This window comes from Phacochoerus africanus, chromosome 11, assembly GCF_016906955.1.
Source record: "Phacochoerus africanus isolate WHEZ1 chromosome 11, ROS_Pafr_v1, whole genome shotgun sequence".
Taxonomy (NCBI): domain Eukaryota; kingdom Metazoa; phylum Chordata; class Mammalia; order Artiodactyla; family Suidae; genus Phacochoerus; species Phacochoerus africanus.
The window spans coordinates 63,691,158-63,711,026 of record NC_062554.1 but is presented as its reverse complement, the minus strand read 5'-3'; the positions used below and the strand labels follow the sequence as shown (position 1 = coordinate 63,711,026).

The following is a 19,869-nucleotide window of genomic DNA, read 5'->3' as shown; positions in this document are numbered from 1 at the left end:
TGGCAGGATTCCAAGCATATCCAATTCCCACTTGGAGATCTCAAGAGCGGGGATGAGGGCTCCCTCCACTCCATCATCTCATACCCACATCCTCGCAAGCCATAGTGATGGGGAGAGGCACAGAGCTCCTGCTCTATATCCCCTCCCTCCCTTCTCCAGCAGTGGTGCTTCTAGCGCCATTACCTACTGTCTTAAGCTTCACCCTCTCTTGGCACTGCCATGCCTCCAAGAAGGCCTTTCAAGAAAACTGGCAAAGGAGTTCCCGTCATGGCACAGTGTTTAACGAATCTGACTAGAAACAATGAGATTGTGGGTTTGATCCCTGGCCTTGCTCAGTGGGTTAAGAATCTGGCATTGCCGAGAGCTGTGGTGTAGGTCGCAGACACGGCTCAGATCTGGCATTGCTGTGGCTGTGGCATAGGCCAGCGGCTACAGCTCCAATTAGACCCCTAGTCTGGGAACCTCCATATGCCAGGGGGCAGCCTTAAAAAAAAAAAAAAAGAAAGAAAAAAGAAAGAAAGAGAAAGAAAGCAAGCTGGCAAGTACCTGATTGTGGCAGCCTGCCTGGCATGAAATGTCCCTGGCTGGCCCTTCTCTCTAAAGGACTAAACTCCACACAGAGGCTGCTCTGCTCCCTCCTCATTACAGGCCCCTTCCTCCTGGGACCCAGAGTCTAGCCCACTCTCACTAGCCCCTGCTGCTCGGGTCCAGCAGCCATCCTCACCACAGTCCTAGGTTCTTTCCTTCCCCATGCCTGCCCTGCCCTAACTGCTCTCTAATGCCTGCTGGCTTGCAGAGCAGACCTGAGCACACACCCTCTTCTGTCTACTGAGGCCCTTTGGAGGCATATGGGGAGAAGGTCAGAGGCAGAGTATGTTGGCTGGATTTCAGGTGGTGGGCAGCACCACCTGTCACCATCAGCAAGAGCCAGGCTCATGCCAGGAAGCCAGGTGAGGGCTAGGGCACCAAAACTAGGCCTTGGTGCTGACCACAGCATGACACACTGTGGCCTGTGGTTCTGGTCCTGGTCCTGGAGTCCAGTGCTAATTCTCAGCCAGCCCCTAGGACTTGGGTTCTGATGGGAACTTCTCTCTTGTAAAGAAAACATCACCTGTTGGTGAGGACGTGGCATACATGAAGCTCCCTTGCTTGCCCCCCTTCTCCCCAAGTCTGCTACCCTGAGCGTGTCTTCCTCAATTTAGCAGCACACTGCATGGGCTAGAATCAAACAAAGTACCTATCTGGAGAACATGTGTTGCCTTCAACCCCTGGGCCTCAGGGATCCAGAATTTCCCCCTCCTCTTCAGAACCACCTTGTACTTGGCCAAATGAAGTCTAGGCATAACCTGGACCCAGTCATCAATTGGGTGCATCTCCCAAAGAAATTCTCATGTAAGTCCAGAAGGAGGCGTGTGTAAGGATGTTCACTGGGACGTTTGTGACATGGAGTTGAAGGCAACCTGGGATCCCCTCCCCACAGGTAAAATATGTGAGCTAGATAACAGAGGATATTATGCAACAGTTAGAAACACAGATCAAGTGTATACACAACAGTATTGCTGATCTTAAAAATAGCTCTTAGTAGGGGTAAAAAATGTGCTTTAACAAAAGTTAAAAACACATGCATCTAGAGCAATACTTGAGAGAGTTCCCTGGTGGCTCAGTGGGTTAAGGATCTGGTGTTGTCTCTGCTGTAATAGCTGTGGTGTGGGTTCCATCCCTGGCCTGGGAACTTTTGTATGCCATGGGAGCGGCCAAAAAAAAGTTAAAATAAAGCAATACTAAACATTTTAAGGGATGTACTTATTTACTTATTTTCGCTTTTTTTCTTAAGGCCACACCTGCAGCATATGGAGGTTCCTAGGCTAGGGGTCTAATTAGAGTTACAGCTGCCAGCCTACACCACAGCCACAGCCACAGCAACGCGGGATCCGAGCTGCATCTGCAACCTATACCACAGCTCATGGCAATGCCGGATCCTTAACCCACTGAGCAATGCCAGGGATTGAACCCGAAACCTCATGGTTCCTAGTCTGATTCACTTCTGCTGTGTCAGGATGGGAACTCCAGGGATGTATTTAAATAAAAAGATACATATTATCACATTAGAACACTGCTCATAGGCAAGGGAGGGAAAGGACATGCAATATGGGGAAACAGTGAGACCAGGAAGGGCCTTGCATGGACCAGTGACAATCCTGGACCATGAATCCATAGTATGATTGACTCAGTAGTATGCACTTGAGGTTCAAAAAAATTAAAAAATAAAATATATTATGATGGTGACGACTTTCAGACCTAGAGGTGCTGTCCTGTGTGAGATACGCCATGACAATGATGACAAAATTTATCAGTTCTGGCCAGATGCCTTCAGAGGGCAGGGAGAAGGTCAGGCCCATAGATAGCACAAGCTTTCTCTAAACAGTGATACCAAGAATTGACCCAAAGCAGATGACAGTCTGTTTCTGATCATCTGGCCTGTCGATCCGGCCCATGTCAGAGACCCCAGGAGCTATCAAGATGAAGACAGGAAGCTACATACCATGGATCAGGAAACTGAAGCAGTAAAGTGCCTAGCAGGGTATTGTCACCCCCCTGGGTCCATCCTAAAATAACATCAATATATCAAGACAAAAAAGGGCAGTCCCTCAGGCCCAGAGTCATAGGGCATGTTCCCTCTTTCCAAATACTCTGAGTCACACTGGCCTAGATCACCTCTGTGGCCTCCGGTGACTCAGGGGGTGTTGAAGGAGTGTTCGTAGCAAGCTAGAGCTCAAAAAATTCAGACGATGAAAGAGCAGCACTGACCATTTCCTTCCGTTGATTAAGGAGGGCAAGAGCTGACTTCAAATGGGCGTGACAGTACCATCCAGAAAGTCTGCTGTCTCATCATGTACTCCAATGTTCACTGCAGCACTATATACAATAGCCAAGACACGGAAACAACCTAAATGTCCAACCACAGAGGAGTGGATCAAGAAGATGTGGTACATACACACAGTGGAATATTACTCAGCCATTAAAAGGAAAGAAAGAATGGCATTGGCAGCAACATGGATGGACCTAGAAATGACCATGCTAAGTGAAGTCAGTCAGACAATGAGACACTAACATCAAATGCTATCACTTACATGTGGAATCTCAAAAAAGGACACAATGAACTTCTTTGCAGAAGAGATACTGACTCAGAGACCTTATGGTTGCCAAAGGAGACAGGTTGGGGGTGGGGGGATGGGATGGGGGTTTGGGATGGAAATGCTATAAAATTTGGTTGTGATTATTATTGTACAACTATAAATGTAATAAAATTCATTGAGTAATTTAAAAAATGAAATAAAAAAGGGAGAAATACTATAACTTAAAAAACCCCACAACAAACGAAAGTCTATTGTCTCATGAAAAGAGTGCTAGCCGGCTGGTGGGTGGGAAATGCTCAGGATATGAATTAGCAAGAGTATCTGCCTCTCATACCAGGTAAGGTGCAGCTCCTCGAAACTGGGACAGTCAGCCACTAGGTCAGCAGACAGGAGGCAGGCCCTTGGGCAGCAGCATTCAAATGTCCAGTAAGCACATGGCCTTGGGCAACATGGATTGCCTTTCTTGGGGCTGCGGTGGTTTTTCCACATTTTGGTTCCAAGGGAACAAAGGGGCTTTTTAGCCGCTGCATTGGCTCCTGGGTTATTTTTAGAAACATATTTCAGCAGAATCACGCCAGGCTCTTGGAAAGGGAGAGGAGGGTCCATCTGCCTTGGCCACTGGAGTCAGGATCTCATTGCTCCCATGCCTCAGGTTCAGGTGGAGGCCTCAGGGTGAGAGGGAAGAAGCCTCCTGGCCTCAGACTGAGGAGGCCACATGTCATCCACGGAAAGGGAGTGCCGTGGGCAGCTGTCCCAGGGGCTCAGGAGGAGAGGAAGACAAACAGAATTTCTGTGTGACCCAGACACTAGTGAGAGTACCACACACAGGACACCAATCCTGGCTGGCACTCCCATTGCCTCCCTGCAGCCCAGTCTCCATGACAGTACAGAGCACTGAGAGCCACCGCCACCTCTGCCTATTCCAGCCTGTCTCTCAGCCCAGCTACTTCCTGGAGGTCCCAGGCAAATGGATAAGGGCTCCATGCCAAGAAGATGGTATTTATCAGGAAAGAGAACCAGGCACACTTCCTAATAACCTAGCATCTCACCGCCCCAGTTCCATTCTTCCTTGTTCATACATTACAGTCAGGAGCCACAAAGTCAGCTCTGGTCTTCAGCAAGAGGGCAGACTGGACTCTCTTGCACTTGTGTTGTGCCTTGGAGCTGTGATTCTGAAATCTGAGTGCGTATCAGGATTCCCCGGAGCGCTCCCAAAGAGTTTCTAGTTCAGGAAATGTGGAGTGGGGCCTGGGAATGTGCATTTACAACAAGCTCCCTAACAGGCAGATGCTGATGCTGGTCTGGGGAACAGCACTTTGAGAACGATGCGGAGTTTACAATGCCACGAGAATCTCCAACAACACTAGGCCTAAAGCACTTTGAGAGTCTGGAGTTCCCACTGTGGTGCAATGGGATCAACAGTGTCTTGGGAGCACTGGGACACGGGTTTGATCCCTGGCCCAGCACAGTAGGTTATAGATCTGGCATTGCTGCAGCTGTGACTTACATCGAAACTATGGCTCAGATCTGATCCCTGGTCCAGAAACTCCATGTGCTGTGGGGTGGCCAAAGAAAACAAAAACAAAAACAAAAACACAAACACAAACACTTTGAGAGCCTTGCATGGGGACCCAGTCCCAACACTGTTCCCAGATTCAGGCAGACAGGGGAGGCATAGGAGGGTCTTGTCACATCTCTCCCTCCTTTAGTCCTTCCAGGATGCTGACTTCTGCTTCCATTCATCTCAGGGGCAGTCTCCTTTCTCAGAGCAGCCCAGAATCTTCCCAAGGAAAGTCCCCCTCACCCTCTCCTGTGAGTCTCAGAGAAAACAGACTTGAGAGGACCTCCCTGAACAGGTTGCAAGAAACCTGTTTGGGTTGCAGAAGCCAAGATTTATTCAGAAAGTTAAAACAAGCTACCTCATGAGGTTCAGAGGAACATGTTAGGTTCAAGTGCAGCAAAGCCCCCTCTGCACTCCTGTTTCCTTCGGTAGGAGATAAGAGGTGGGGCGGTACACAGAAGACACCTATCAGTCACTTCATGCTCCCCAAATATTACCCACCCCCAAGGGAATGTCCAAACCCCATACTGCCTTTGCTCAGCCATTTTCCACGGCTCCCACAGAAGGGGTCCATGGCTCCCGGGGGTACCTGCCCGCTCTTTGACACCAAGGCAGTGGCCCGGGTGCAGCCAGTGGAGCAGCAGCAGCTGCTGTTTTGCAGTCGTGGCGACAGGCTGCTATAAACACTTGTTTGAGGTTGCTATGGCAAACTGAGTGTGCAGCCTGGCTATGGTGAAGCTATTTATGTGCCTGTAATGGCAGAGTGGTCTGTTTATTATTTTACTTTTAAAGTTTTCCTTTCCCAACCCCCTAAAACAGCTTTAAAAAAAAAAAAAAAAGAGCCACCACAACTTTCTCAGGCACGAAGAGTATAGTCAGATAACAGAATTCAAGACTGGAGCCAGCAAGGGCGAAACTGCAGTGAAGAGTATGGTGAGTTCCTTTAAAGAAGGGAATGTATGGGAGTTCCTGTCGTGGCTCAGTGGTTAACGAATCCAACTAGGAACCATGAGGTTGCGGGTTCGATCCCTGGCCTCGCTCAAGCAGCATTGCCTGAGCTGTGGTGTAGGTTGCAGATGCAGCTTGGATCCCATGTTGCTGTGGCGTAAGCCAGCAGCTATAACTCCGATTAGACCACTAGCCTGGGAACCTCCATACATCGTGGGTGCAGCCCTAAAAAGACAACTTAAAAAAAAAAAAAGGGGGGGGGAATGTGTGGCTTCTTGCCCACCATGTCTCTGCCTTGGCTCCTCAAGGACAAAGGCCCCACCTCAGTGTTTTCTCATCTCTGAACCACTTGCATAACTGAGAAGAGATAAAGCTGCTTTGTCCTCTTCCTTCCCTCAAAGCCAGGCTCCTCACAACAGCATTCCTAACAACACCCCCCTCCCCACTGGCCCCCCCTGGCTCCCAGTGTCATCAAGACACTGAGGCTTCCACCAGGGGTCATGGGAAGAGAGCCAGGGGTGCAGTGCCACTCAGCATGTGGCCTGGCCCCTCATGGCTGAAGGGCTGCTGGAAATGACCTCTGAGGTGCCTCTGAAGGGTTACATGTTTCCCCTACTTGTCCAGAGAACTTTCATCCAATTCTCACTCCTCAGGGAGCTCTGGGGGTGAAGGGATTCAAGGTTTTCATACAAGATTCAAGGTTTTCATTAGGGTGGTCACCAAGGAGTCAGCATTCGAGGTTCAGATGCTGAAGGATGGTCAAAAGTAAGGTTGGTTCTTCTGGGGACACAGACGCCTCCAGGGCACTGGGCACACAGAACAAGTTTTTGGGAGAAGTAGAGAGTGATCAGAAATCTGTCTCCGGGGAGTTCCCGTCGTGGCGCAGTGGAAATGAATCCAACTAAGAAACATGAGGTTGCGGGTTCCATCCCTGGCCTCCCTCAGGGGTTTAAGGATCCGGTGTTGCCCTGAGCCTGTGGTGTAGGTCGCAGACGTGGCTCACATCTGGTGTTGCTGTGGCTGTGGTATAGGCCAGAGGCTACAGCTCTGATGAGACACCTAGCCTGGGAACCTCCATATGCTGTGGGTGTGGCCCTAAAAAGACAAAAAAAAAAAAAAGAAAGAAAAAGAAAAGAAAAAGAAAAGAAAAGAAGAAGAAAAAAAAGAGAAAAAGAAAAGAAAAAAAAATCTGTCTCCGGCAGCTGGGCACCATAGCCTCTTACCTAGAACTCCCCCCACCAAACACAGAGTAACAAATGGGAACCAAGAACTGGGCCGTCAGTCACACACAGCTCAAGAGGGCAGAAGAGTAGAAGAACTAGCCCGCGTGGTGATCGCACACACCCCGAAGCTGAAAGTGTGCGCCAACTGATAAGCATGCCAGTCACTGAGTGATATCTAAGGACTAGAGAGCCTCCTTCCAGAAACAGCTGGTTGGGATACAAAAGATCACCCCTCTGTCTCCACCTTATTCCAGTTCCTTTTGGATTGGTACACCTTTAAGCAGGAGGAAAAAACCCAATGCCCATGGGCATATTAATCAGATTTAAAATAAAGTTAGGGCAATGTTAAGAAGAACAAATCCCATACTGTTCAATTCCTTCCATCTCCGATTATAACGAATGTCTGGCAGATGCCACCATGGCTCAGCAAGGCTATCAACGAGAACAGCCCCCACGGGGAGGAGAGAGGAAAAAGAAGGGGGAAGCTGCTGCTGATTCCACAGGGGACATACCCACTGCTGCCCCAGGAGAGGTCACAGTCCTAACTGACAGCCCTGCTTAGCAGCTGAAGTCTTGCTGGGAAAATCAGAACTTGGGACAGAAATCAGTCTTGGCAGCACCTTGGGGTCAAAAGAGCAGAGCGGGCATGGTTTCTGGGCTTGTCAGACCAGCTGTCATCAGCATCCCATTGTTCCTGGAGGGTAGGAAGGGAGAAGGGAGGCAGTGACGAAAGGGTCCAGTGTGGGGATGGTCCTGGCTGGTTAGGGGTAGGCTGAGAGCGTCACAGACCCCAGGGATGCTGTTCCTAAGTCACGGGGTATTTACTCAAGCTGAGAGGCATTACTCGGGAATACATAAAAAGACAAAGAAGCAGGTATGTCTCAGAACCCCCAAGGTATAGTAAGCTTCCAAAAAATCATGGCTAGAAAGAGCACCTATTCAAAAGGGCGCAGATCCTCGGTGACAGACACAGGGCCCATTGTTGAAAGAGACAAAGGGCAGGCAGAGAGGTGAGTCAGCCCCAGCTGGGGGTTGTTTATGGAAGTCTCATGGGAGAGATTCGGAGTGAGCAGAAAGGGTGTATCACCTCTCTCTCCCAGCACCTGCCCCAGAGCCTGGCCTAATGTGTGGTGTTCATGAATGACCCCCACACCCACCATGTTCATGAAGTACCCCCCCCCACCCCCGCCACCCCGAGTGCTTTTGTTTCCAAGGGAGGGAGAAAGATGGAAGGCCCAGAAGCGGACCCAATCTGGACAGAAAATCAATTGTCTATAGTCCAAGAACCTCCCCCTGAGCCTATGCCCCATCCTCTCCTTCCTCACTCTGGGGCTATGGGGCTGGGGGACAGAAGGGACCGGAGGCACATTGCCCTGGTTCTCCAGGACAGTCACAGAGCTTTTCTGGTGCAGATAGACGGGAGACCAGCCGTCACTGCCCATCCACTCTCTGGGCAGAAGCAAAGGTAAACTATAAAGAATTCAAGTTCTCCCAGCACCCATTCGATTTAAACTCCCACGCACAGCATTTTAAACATCATTTCCTTACCTCCAAGGAAAAACCTGGGAGGAGAACTATGGTGACGGTGATGAGGGGGGAAGGTCTGGAGGAAGTGGCCAAAAAAAAAAAAAAAAAAAAGAGGATGTTTCCTGGATTATTTCTGAAGCACTGAGCTGCCAGAAATCACGGGAAAAATACCTAGTACCAAGCTCTTTCCACCTCCTCATTTTTCTCTCTATATCTCATTTCCAAGCTATCGCTTTGTTTTTTCAGATCTTTGTATATCCCTTTCCTCATCTCTCCCTCTCTTCCTGTCTCCCTCTCTTCTTCCCTCCTTCCTTCTCTTGCTTCCTCGCATCGTCCGTCCGTCTGTCTGTCTGTCTGTCTGTCTGTCTGTCTGTCTATCTATCTATCTATCTATCTATCTATCTATCTATCTATCTATCCATCTATCTAAATCCCCAAATCTCTCTCATTCTCTTTTTTCCACATCTCTAGGGACAACCTAATGGGCAGAATTCCATTCTCCTTACCTGGGTAATTTCTGAAACCAAACATCCCTTTCTGGTCCTCAATGGCCCAAATAATGAAGGGGTATACAAGTGCTGAAAAGCAAGCTGGGACACAGCTAGCACCCACACAGGACCAATCTGTGTCACTGTGGTCATGGATGATGGGCCCAAAGGCACACAGGATGAACTCTGTGAACCAATCTGCATTCTCCCCAGTGCATTCAGAGCTTGCCGGCTAAGTCCAATATGGGGTATCTAACTGTTCCTGAATCAGAGGCAAACACTGAGGACTCAGAAGTGAGAAGCTCTAACAGAGATGGGGAGAGAGGAGGGACAGGAGACTGTTCCTATGCATTGAAAGCTAAAGCCGTCGTGGCGCAGTGGTTAATGAATCCGACTAGGAACCATGAGGCTGAGGGTTCGATCCCCGCCCTTGCTCAGTGGGTTAATGGTCCGGCGTTGCTGTGAGCTGTGGTGTAGGTCACAGACACGGCTCGGATCCTGTGTTGCTGCGGCTCTGGCGTAGGCTGGCAGCTACAGCTCCGATTAGACCCCATCCTGGGAACCTCCATATGCCGCGAGAGCAGCCCAAGAAATCGCAAAAAAAAGACAAAAAAAAAAAAAAGAAAGCTAAAGCCAGAATTTAGTGTGCCTGGCCAAGTTCCCAATCGGGTATAAATAGGGAAGTGGCCTCATGGCAGAAGAGGCTGGGAGATTAGACAGATGCAAAAGAGCCCTGGGGCTACAGTCTGATCTTGGCTCCTCTCAGTGCTGCCACAGGCTGAAAAGTCAGAACTGAACCTGTGAGCTAGTCCTACCCAACCACAAGCTGCAAGATGGCTCCACCACTCCATCTGAATTCCACTCTGAGTCTATAAAACTGGGGCTGGGAATACTGGGGGCAGGCTAACATCCAACTCCCTGGTGACATGGCCACCTTCTAGCTCTCCCCACCACTACTCAGCAGTCAAGAATTTGCAGAGAGGACCAGAGAAGGAGGAGCAACATCTTAACTCAGCAGAGCCAGACCTTCATAGGCATCTCACACCATTTGCCTAACATTTGTTTCTGCAAAAAGTTTGCAGGAGCATTCTTTTCCCAGCTTCTCCAGTCTCATGTGCCCTGGCCAGCTGTTGCCAGTCACTAAGATCTCCATCACCAGAGAACAATCCTTTTCAGTGCATGGAGAGGGGTCAGTGCCCTCCCTTTGGGGCTTCAGCCACGGAGCCCTCCCTCTGCAAGCTGCCAAGTCCAAAGAGAAGCTGAGGACACACCAGCCCGCTCTGTCCCCTCCCTCCCCCAACAGCCAACTCCAGAAAGAGGACTCCTTCACCGGGGAAGTCCCATGGCAGGGAGGCTGTGGAAACTTTGCCGTCTAAGGCTGTGGAATTCTTCTCCTGGCCTCCTGCAGTTAATCATCACAGCTTCCTGGATTCCCAACTTGGGGCTTTAAAAGGTAGCACCAGAGCAAGAAGTACAAACATGTCAAAGAGAAGAAAAGGAAAAAGAAAGTTAGTGTAAACGAAAAGATAACCACCTCCAACCCTAGTCTTCTGAGTAACGGTGAAAAGGAAAAGGAGAAAAAGAGCATAAGAAAAATAACTGTAGACCACACTCCAGAATACTCGTCAGGATTCCCAGGTAATGCTGCCTGCATTCATACTCCAGATCCTACACAGAGCGCCGCTCCCATTCCTAACCTACTTGTAAAAGGATTACACAGGGCTGGTTTGTTTGAAACTTTCTCCTTTTAGCAGATCTGAAAATCTAGAGGCTCCTGTCCCTCTTTGGAAAAAAAATGCTACAGAGCTCACAGCTCTGAGTATAAGGCTTTGGAGCTTTAATTTCCAAGATGGAATACATGGCCTCTTAGGCCAGGTTGCCATGGTCTCCAAGAAGCCAAAGAGAAATTTGGCCCTAAAGAGGGGTAAGAGGGTAAAATGCCTTTTCCTTCCTTCCTTTCTTCCTCTCTCCCTCCCTCCTTGCTTCCTTTCTTCCTTCCCTTTTGCTTTTTAGGGCCGCACCTGCAGCATATGGAAGTGTCCAGGCTAGGGGTCGAATCAGAGCTGTAGTTGCTGGTCTAAGCCACAGCCACAGCCACATCAGATCCGTGCCACGTCTGTGACCCCCACCATAGCTCACAGCAACACCAGAGCCTTAACCCACTGAGTGAAGGCAGGAATTGAACCCACGTCCCCATGGACAGTATGGTGGGGTTTGTAGTCTGCTGAGCCACAACGGGAACTCTCCCTTTTTCTTTGGATGGGAACAGTTTCAAGAGCCAAGACAGGAGGGGATATGGTAAAAGGAAGAGAAGTTTACAGAGGTTATAAGGGGAAAAAAGATGACAGTCCCTCTTCTGCCTGGGGAGGCTTAGGGGGGAAGGCCCCATTTACAGGATAAGGGAGTTCACATCATGACTCAGTGGTTAACAAATCCAGCTAGGAACCATGAGGTTGCGGGTTTGATCCCTGGCCTTGCTCACTGGGTTAAGGATCCAGCGTTGCTGTGAGCTGTGGTGTAGGTCGAAGATGCGGCTCGCATCTGGCGTTGCTGTGGCTGTGGTGTAGGCCGGCAGCTACAGCTTTGATTCGACCCCTAGCCTGGGAACCTCCATATGCCGTGGGTGTGGCCCTAAAAGACAAACAAACAAACAAACAAAAAAACAACAACAAAAAAAAACACCAGGATGATAAGGCACTATGTAGGGGCGAGATAGATAAACTTAGGAATTAAATGGGAAGATGAGCAACCTCTCTTCTGTATCAAATGCCCAGCCGCCCTAACCTAGGAGACAGGGAGAACAGAGGCTGAAATCGAGCTGCTTTGGGAAAGGCGAGGACCTCCAAGATCTCTGAGTTTTGCCTGAAGATGTCAGGTGAGACAACTATTCTCAGAAGTGATACGCAGAGGTGGTATTGCCCAGAACCGAGGCCTGGCCCACCAGCCAGTCCCTACACTGGCATCAGCAGATGGCCTTCCCAGGTCCCCTGGTCAGGACTCTTTCATTCCAAAGGAGCCAGATGGGGCAAAACAGTGTCAAGTGCCAACACTCTATCATGTCTTTCCAGCAGGAGCTGTCAGCTGCATGGGGCCACCTGGCCAAGGAATTCCCTTTTGTGCTCATGGGAAGCTCTTTGTATTGTACAAGAACCCCCTGGATGCCTCCTCAAGAGCTGTTCCCAGCTTGACTCACACTGGAGAGATGGAAAGGAGACAGGGCCGCTCAGGACTCCGTTGCCGCATCAATTGCAGTACCTCCGCAGGTTAAGTGCCATGTTCACCCCGCTACCTTTTCAAAGCAGAGGGGGCCAGGGGTTGACTGGTTACAAGCTAGGAGGCAGGCCAGACCGAATCACAATTTCATTACTAGTAATTGCACTAGCAAGTAAGTTCCTGGTCCTTCTGGGGAGCAGATCTTCTGCTTTTTCTACCAACCACATCAAACATCTCACGGAGGGAGTTCTGTAGTGGCTCAGTGGTTAACGAATCCAGCTAGGAACCATGAGGTTGCGGTTCGATCCCTGGCCTCTCTCAGTGGGTTAAGGATCTGGCGTTGCCATGAGCTGTGGTGTAGGTCGCCGACGAGGCTCGGATCCCACATTGCTGTGGCTCTGGTGTAGGCCGGTGGCTAAGCTCCGATTAGACCCCTAGCCTGGGAACCTCCATATACCACGTGTGCAGCCCTAGAAAAGACAAAAAAAAAAACTCATCTCATGGAATCCCAGAATCACAGCCCTGCAGGGAAGTTTGGGGAAAGCCTGATACAAATCCCCTCATTTTACACTGAAGCACCTAGGAGTCAAACACTGTGCTGAGCACTGCAACAAAAAGACTGTACAATCTAGATGGGAAAGCAGGATATAGACAGAGGCAGATGATGCAAAGAAATCTGGTTCAGGTGTCAAAGGGTGGAAATACCTCCCTTGGGCATTCAATACCTCCAGGGTCTGCCCTGCAGGTCAGCTTGCAGCCATCAAGAGGGGGAGAGCTTACTCACGGCACCACTACCCCCCAACTCTGGGCTTAACCGACACCCTGAGTAAAGTGGAGCTTTCTTTTTTTTTTTGTCTTTCTGCCTTTTTCTAGGGCAGCACTGGTGGCCTATGGAGGTTCCCAGGCTAGGGGTCTAATCGGAGTTGTAGCCACCAGCCTATACCACAGCCACAGCAACGCGGGATCCTTAATCCACTGAGCAAGGCCAGGGATCGAACCTGAAACTTCATGGTTCCTAGTCAAATTCATTAACCACTGTGCCACGACGGGAACTCCCAAGTGGAGCTTTCTTACAGCTTGCCAGAGCTGCTTCATACAAGTGTGCAGAGCATGCCCTGAATATGAGCACATGGTAAGAAGACGTTGGGAGAAGAAACATGCTAAGTTTTGCCAAATAGTGATTCACCCAAGGGCTACATTCATCTGACGGGAGCATCCTGCTGACATCTTTATAAAGGTGTCTTGTGGGCCAGCAACCTGGCACATTGCGTTAGGTCGTTAGACCCTAAGAGATATCTATGGAAGAAAATCAGAGGTTAATCCAGGGGACCAGAGGATGCACCAGAAGCAGCCAGGCCCTGCTGGAGCTCTGCCCAGGGGGCCAGATCTGCCCACTGTTGGCCAGACTCCTTCCCCTTACAGCTCACAGGCTCTCCGGTAGCCATTCTTCCCAAGTAGAACTGGGCTTGCCTTCCTCTCAGTACAGCCTCCTCCAAACCCATTCTTCATAGGCTTTAATTTCTATATCTGAAAAAAGGAGATCATGAGAGTAACTAACCTCATACAGAAGTTGAGAGAATTATAACTTCTTTTGTATCCAAACGCCCATTGCCTTTGGATGAAGATCAATTGCATTAAACAGCTTTTGCACAGTGGAGGCAACCGAGGCTACCCCTCTGTCAGATGCTCCCAGGGCCCTGCCACTTTGCCCCAGCACTGGGTTTGGATTCTGGCTCTATGTGCCAGGAAGACACAGGTGCTCTCTGTTCACGGATCTCCAACTTCTGCAGCTGTACCTGGGGAACCTGTCTGCATGATGTTCTCTATTAAGTGGTGTCAGGGAAACTGAGGAGAAAGGCAGAAAAGTTCATGAGAGTCAAAGGAAGATTGTGGTAAGAACGCACATCCGGGTACTGCCTCATAGTTTCAAAGCACTTTGACGTGTGCCCTTTGAGACAGCCTTTTAAGATAAACAGGACTGATACTATTCCTTCCACTGATTTTATAACACATGGTCTTAAAGGTGACTCAGTTAAGGCCATGCAACCACAGGAAGAGCCTAGAAGAAGCTAAGACACACTCCATACGACAAGTTCCTATAAAGAAAGTGGAGAGAATCAGGAATAAGAAAATAAGAGAGCAGCTTGTATAGAACAGTCAGATAATTTTCAGCCCAACCCAGGACGCTGGAGCTGGGAGATTCCGGTCCTGATGAGCTCAGAGGATTGAGCTCAGAAGACTAGCACAGGTTCTCCCACTTCCTCCGAGACGTAAATGTGAGACAGGCTCAGGGTATGTGTGATGACAGTATGTGTCATCGTCTTAGCCATGGACACCTTGAGGGTACAGATTGTGGTCCAGATAGAGGCCACACAGCTTTGGTGCACTGACGGAAGGTAAAGGCAGAGAAGCAGAGGAGGGAGAACAAAAACGGATGGAAAATTCAGAGGAACGAAGAGAGCCCTTCCCCTAAGGGAATTCCCAGACGCAGAAGTCCAAATAAAGAATAGGACATGTCTGCATTAAGAAGAACCCTGCTATTATAATATAGTATGTACAGAGATATGACAGAAATACTGTCGTGCCAAGTAGGCCAGAAATGACAGAGATCAACGAGAAGAAATATACAGAACACAAACATGCAAACAAAACCTCAAAAATATAAACAGGAAAACCAAAGCTGCTCTAGAGTTTCTAGACCCTCTGCTTATAGCACTGAAAACAGGGCACCCCAGGGGCAGAGTAGGTGCTGTCCCCAGAAAGGCAGGCAAAGGTAAGCTTGCAGCCCTAGATAATCCCATCTTGCCTTTCCCACTAGCACTTCTGGGTTTGGGTGATGTCAGTACCCTTAAGGATCTGTTGGGAAGAGAGACACAAGAAGGGCGAAACCCCAAAAGAGGCTTCAGAACCGAGCTTACAAAAAGCACACTCGGCTACACTCTTCCCACCATCTGGGACAGCGATTCTCCTCCACGTCCTGCTGCAAGGAAAGAGGCCGTTTTTTCCATATGATTGCAAATGATGATATGCCCAAAGAGGTTTGATTAAAGAAAAGAGAACAGGAGTTCCCACTGTGGCTCAGTGGGTTACAAACCCAACTAGTATCCATGAAGACGCCGGTTCAATTTCTGGCCTCGCTCAGTGGGTCAAGGATCTGGCATTGCTGCAAGCTGTGGCATAGGTCACAGATGCACCTCGGATCCCGTACTGCTGTGGCTGTGGTGTAGGCTAGCAGCGGCAGCTCTGATTCAACCCCTGCTGGGAACTTCCATATGCTGCAGGTGCAGCCCTAAAAAGACAAAATAAATAAATAAATAAATAGAAATAAAAACAAAGAAAAGAGAACATTCATCAATGCATGAATGTCATATATCCATATAATGAAATATTATTCAACCTTGAAAAGGAATTCTGACACATGCCACAACATGAGTGGACCTGGAAAACATTACGCTTGGTGAAAGAAGCCAAAAAAACCAAAGGACAACCATTTGTGATTCCACTTATGTGACATGCTTACTCGAGGCACAAATTCACAGAGACAAGAAGCAGCATAGGGGTTCCCATTGCGGCACAGCGGAAATGAATCTGACTAGGAACCATGAGGTTGCAGGTTCAATCCCTGGCCTTGCTCAGTGGGTTAAGGATCTGGCGTTGCCATGAGCTGTGGTGTAGGTCGCAGACATGCTTGGATCTGGTGTGGCTGTGGCTGTGGTGTAGGCCAGCAACTGTATCTCAGATTTGACCCCTAGCATGGGAACCCCTATATGCCGCAAGTGCGGCCCTAAAAAGCAAAAAAAAAAAAAAAAAAGCAGCATAGAGGTTGCCAGGGCTGGGGGCGGGGGGGTGCAGTGCAGGGCAAATGAATGGGGGTAATTGATTAATAGGTCCAGTTTTTATTTGGGATGATGAAAAAATTCTGGAAATGGATAGTGGTAATAATAGCACAACCATTTGAATGTAATAAACCCACTCAATCGCACACCTCAAAATGGTTAATAAAAGGATACATTTTGTGTTCTCTGTATTGCCTTGTTTTGTTTTGGCTTTTCGGAGCCACACCTGTCACATATGGAAGTTCCCAGGCTAGGGGTCGAATCTGAGCTGCAGCTGCCAGCCTATGCCACAGCCACCACAATGTAAGATTCAAGATCCAAGTCATGTGGGTGACCTACATCACAGCTCATGGCAATGCTGGATCCTTAACCCACTGAGCAAGGCCGGGGATCGAACCCACAACCTCATTGATACTAGATGGGTTCGTTACAGCCCAACTAGTTGTTGGCTGTGCCACAACGGGAACTCCAAGTCCTATTTTTTTAATACAAGGTTGTTGTTTTCTTTTGTTTTGTTTTTTAAGATGGGAAAGCAAATAGAACAGTGCTGGTATACTATTCTACGTACCAGCATAGAAGATCAGAGCCAAGTTCAGGACTGTGGAACCCAACTGCTGCTGTCACCAGAACCCAGCCCCATCTTGATAGTGGCGGTAGAGGCCCAGTGGCACAGAGGTCAGTTATCCCAGACATGCCCAGGGCTGAGAGCCCATGGAGGCCTGGCACAACATCAAGCAACTCAAGAGGTGACCTGGCAAGTCTGAGGGGCAAGGCCAAGGGGAAGGGACACAGACTGGGCTTTCTGAACACTATGCTCTGTGTATGTGCGTGTATGTGTGTGTGTTGGGGGGTGGGGTGGTTGGTGAAGGGCACTGAGGGCAATGCACAAGTCATTTTTTAAAGGAGCAAAAAGGTCAGCTTTCATCAATTCGCCCTCCCAAAGTCACCCCATCATCATCTCTGAGCACACAGACATTTGCTTAGGCAAAGGCCTTCCTGATCCACAATGGAAATGAAGGGTCTGCAGTCTTTCTAACTACCTCACATATGATCTCTTTTGTTCCTCCCAACAACCTTGGGGAACGGATACTACCCCTTCCATTACAGAGAAGAGAATGGGTTAAATACCCAGTCTAGAGCCATACAGTAAAGCAGAGCCAGAATCCAAACCTGAGTTTGGCAGAGGCTACACTTTTCCTACAATATTGCCTTGAAGGGTGCTTTCCAGACCTGAAGGCTCTTTTTCTCAGGACCAGTCACCTTCTAAGTTCTAACTGCAGTGATCAAAAACACATGCTCCATGCGCAGACAGACCCAAATCCCAGATCCACCATTATTACTAGTTTGACTTTGGGAAAGTTAGTTCATGTCTCTGTTCTCCCATTTTGCATTGATAAAATGGGGATAACAAGTAACCCCCGAGTTCCCGTCATGGCTCAGTGGTTAACGAATCTGACTAGGGACCATGAGGTTGCAGGTTCGATCCCTGGCCTCGTTCAGTGGGTTAAGGATCCAGTGTTGCCGTGAGCTGTGGTGTAGGTTGCAGATGCAGCTCGGATCCCATGTTTCTGTGACTGCGGCGTAGGCCGGTGGCTACAGCTCTGATTAGACTCCTAGCCTGGGAACCCCTCCATAGGCTGCCAGTGCGGCCCTAAAAAACACAAAAAGACAAAAAGACAAAAAAAAAGAAAGAAAAAAAAGGAGAGTAACCCCACTTAAAATATTTTACCAGATTTTGAGATATTTAAATAATCCACATAAAAGCATGCAGTGCTGCCACACAGTAAATACTTTAGCAAGATTATCTTGGTTATCATTTAAGGCTATCAATCCGTCCATTTCAACTACTGGGTCTGGAGTCATGACCTGCTCACCAGTCAGAAGGTAAGTAGGGAAGCCCTGCAGTGTTTCTTTTGCTTCTACATAAAAAACAAATGAACACCTTAAGGTTGGAAGGGATTTGAGGTCATCCAGATGAATCTCTTTCCCAATGGAGAAACCATTCTCTTCTACTGCTCCCTAAAGCTCTTACTCTCATATTGAACTGGGACCTAATTTGTGATCTCCACCACCGAAGTCATTGTCATACAGCCTCACAATCTTATAGCCATTTTTTTTTCCTTTTGTGGTTGCACCTCCTGTAGCATTCAGAAGCACCCGGGCCAGGGATTGAACCTCACCACTACAGTAACCACACCAGATCCTTTACCCACTGAGCCACCAGGGAACTCCACAACCACCTTTTTAAATAGCTACTTTTATCCCCTTTCAACAATGGAAGAAACTGAAGCCTGAAGTCCTACAATTAACCCGTGGTCAAGCCGGGCCATGAACCCACGTCTGCCTGACTCCAAAGCTCACGCTTTCAGCTATTACATGATATTCTGCATCAGAGAAGAGAGGGAAAGTCAACCATATGGTGAGGAGAAAGTAGGTATGGTTGATTTCCAAATACCTGGATTGGAATCCAAGTTCTGTGACTCTGCACAAGTTCCCTACCAATAGCGTCTATCATTTAGTGAGCACCTACCATTTAATGAGCATTATCATGTGTCAAGCACTGTTTGACTTATTTTTACAGTTAAGGAAACTAAGGGCCATTTATGCTCAAAACCACAAAGCTCTTAAGTAGAAGAGACGAGTTTCATTCTCATGCTGCCTGATGCTTTTCCTTTTATCATGCTGTTTCTCAGATCCTCAGTTTGCTCATCTTTAGATAGGAATTAATACTCCCATTTAATTCATTCTTCAATAAGTGGGTGCTTACTAAGTTCCAAATCTTGTTTTAAGCATAGAGATATAGTATTAACAGAAACTGTAAACTTTAATGCCTACTTTGTGTCTGGTACTCCTACATATACTACACAAAATTATGAAGATTAATCATTCAAAATGACTAACATGGTAGTTAATAAATGGTAATAGTTATTATTTTCTTTTATATCACAGCCTTAACCTTTTTCTAACTGCCACATTTCCTATTTTCATTCTTTTCTTCTTTCTTTCCATTTTCCTCCCCTCCACTAGTTTGGAAGTTAACATTATTTCTCGTTTTTTTGTGTGTTAGCCTAGAAATCTTAAGAATCCTAGAATGTGGAGTTCCCGTCGTGGCTCAGTGGTTAATGAATTTGACTAGAAACCATGAGGTTGCTGGTTCGATCCCTGGCCTTGCTCAGTGAGTTAAGGATCTGGCATTGCTGTGAGCTGTGGTGTAGGTTGCAGACGAGGCTCGGATCTGGTGTTGCTGTGGCTCTGGTGTAGGCCGGCAGCCACAGCTCCGATTCGACTCCTAGCCTGGGAATCTCCATATACCGAGGGAGCGGCCCAAGAAATGGCAAAAAGACAAAAAAAAAAGAAAAAAGAAAAGAAATGTATATGTGTGTATGAGTGTGTATACACACACACACACACACACACACAAGTATATTGTCTTTTTAGAGCCACACCCTTGGCATATGGAAGTTCCCAGGCTAGGGGTGGAATTGGAGCTGTAGCTGCTGGCCTAAGCCACAGCCATAGCAATGCCAGGTCTGAGCCACGTCTGCAACCTACACCACAGCTCAGGCAATGCTGGATCCTTCACCCACTGATCAGGGTCAGGGATCAAACCCGCATCCTCATGGATACTGGTCAGATTTGTTACCACTGAGCCACAACGGGAACTCCTGTTACTGGCAATTTTAATTATAGCTTCACTTTATCACTATAAGTTAGATGCTTTTATCTTTATTTTCTTTGTAATCAAGATTTAAATTTAGCACCACATTTACAGTTTTCTTTGCTCATCATTCCTTCTCCAATCTTCCTTCTGAGTAACTTTTCTTCTTCTTAAACTATTTCCCTTAGAAGTTGCTTTTGTGGAAAGCCTTCTGGTAGAAATCTGTTTTTGTTTGTCTACAAAGGACCTTATTTTGCCCTCATTCTCAGAAGATTTTC

At 48.2% G+C, this 19,869-nt stretch overlaps 1 protein-coding gene across 5 annotated transcripts in view; it reads right to left on the bottom strand.

Moving 5' to 3' along the window:
- ATP2B4 (ATPase plasma membrane Ca2+ transporting 4) overlaps positions 1 to 19,869 on the bottom strand; it is a 107,368-nt gene that overhangs the window by 63,298 nt on the left and 24,201 nt on the right. The window lies entirely within an intron of this gene.